General features: G+C 39.0%; 1 pseudogene; it reads left to right on the top strand.

Annotated features, from left to right (window-relative positions):
* The first annotated feature begins 1,152 nt into the window (after positions 1-1,152).
* Positions 1,153-1,896, top strand: LOC103680934 (annotated as a pseudogene).
* The last annotated feature ends 2 nt before the right edge of the window (positions 1,897-1,898 follow it).

The following is a 1,898-nucleotide window of genomic DNA, read 5'->3' as shown; positions in this document are numbered from 1 at the left end:
ATTTGATAGAAATATTTGATAGTTATTGAATGAGAAACTAAATTTCCTAAGAGGATTTTAACTTTTGAGTAAACCTTGATCCTCAGTTAGTGATTTTTCTATATATTAGAAACACTGTGAATGAGGCAAATAGTCCCAAGCAATTCTGCCACAAACAATTCTGCCCCAAACTCAGAAGAAAACACAGTAAGTTAAACAATACAGTGAATTTGCTCATAAAACAAATAAACTCAGCATGCAAGGAGAAAATGTCACAAAGGGGAAAACATCAGAAAACTGCAAGGTTTAAGATCTAGATTGTATATTAGACATATTTGAGTCCCTACAGGTGAAAACAAAATAATTCACTGACTGGAAGATGAGAAAGGGAAGAGAAGGCAGTCATCACTTGTATCCGCAGGAAAGGTAACACAAATGCAGCTGGTAATGCAAATATTCAGAAAAATAAGTAGCTAGGCTGTGTAGCAGGAGGTGGGGGAATCAGCAGGGTGTGAAGTTGTTTATAAGAATTAAGCTCACTTAACCTAAAAACACACCAAAGAACAAAAATCTTCTTTTGGAACAAAGACCTCCAGTTCTGTTTTGTTTTTAAAGATTTTATTTATTTATTTGTCAGAGAGAGCGCACAAGCAGGGGGAGAGACAGGCAGAGGGAGAAGTAGGCTCCCTGCTGAGCAAGGAGCCCCATGCAGGACTCCACTGGATCCCAGGGTCCTGGGATCATGACCTGAGCTGAAGACAGATGCCCAACCCACTGAGCCACTCAGGTGTCCCTAAACAACTCTAGTTTTGCTGTAGTGTCTATATAGTGAGCCCAAGTTATGCTAGCACTGTTTTTCTAAAAAGGCCCAAAGTGTCAAGAAAAGACTTGAAATTGAGGGTGAAATTTTGTGACTTAGTTTCTGAACAGGGAAGAATTTTTGTTACCCCTAAAAGGACACTCCCTCAGTAATCTACTTAGTCACATGGGAAAATCCTATGCACGGGATAGACATAAAATGTAAATATATAAATAATATATGTTTATGAATAAACATAATTTAATATAAAAACTTGAGTACCTTATACTTTAGAACAGTTAAAATAATCTATAATCTATGAGAACGTTTATCTGAATCTCACATGCAGGTTGGAGAGAAGTCAGAAGTCAGTGATGAGAAACGGTACAGTAACAACATTCATTCTGCTGGGCCTGACGGATGACCCTGAGCTGCAAGTTCTGGTTTTTATCTTTCTATTTCTCACCTACACGCTGAGTGTAACTGGAAACCTGACCATCATCATCCTCACTTTTGTGGATCCCCACCTTAAAACACCCATGTACTTTTTCTTAAAACATTTCTCCTTCTTGGAGATCTCATTCATATCTGTCATTGTTCCCAGATATTTGTATAGCATAGCAACAGGTGACAGAGTCATTACCTATAATGCTTGTGTCATCCAAGTGTTTTTTACGGACCTCTGTGGAGTATCGGAGTTTTTTCTGTTGGCCGCCATGTCCTATGACCGCTACGTGGCCATCTGCAAACCCCTGCATTATGTAACCATCATGAGCAGCAGCGTCTGCAGGAATCTCGTCATCTGTTGTTGGATGGCTGGCTTATGTATAATAATCCCACCACTTAGCCTGGGCTTAAACATAAAATTTTGTGACTTTAACATAATTGATCATTTTGGCTGTGATGCATTTCCCTTAGTGAAAATCTCATGTTCAGATACATGGTTCATGGAATGGACAGTTATAATCTGTGCTGTGCTGACCCTGAATATGACACTTACTTGTGTGGTTCTGTCATATGCCTACATCATCAAGACAATTTTTAGATTCCCTTCCATTCAACAATGAAAAAAGGCCTTTTCCACCTGTTCTTCCCACATGATTGTGGTTTCCATCACCTA

This window comes from Ursus maritimus, unplaced genomic scaffold (genome assembly GCF_017311325.1).
Source record: "Ursus maritimus isolate PB19 unplaced genomic scaffold, ASM1731132v1 scaffold_410, whole genome shotgun sequence".
Taxonomy (NCBI): domain Eukaryota; kingdom Metazoa; phylum Chordata; class Mammalia; order Carnivora; family Ursidae; genus Ursus; species Ursus maritimus.
Note: the sequence above shows the minus strand (reverse complement) of the source record. Positions and strands in the feature narration are given on the sequence as shown.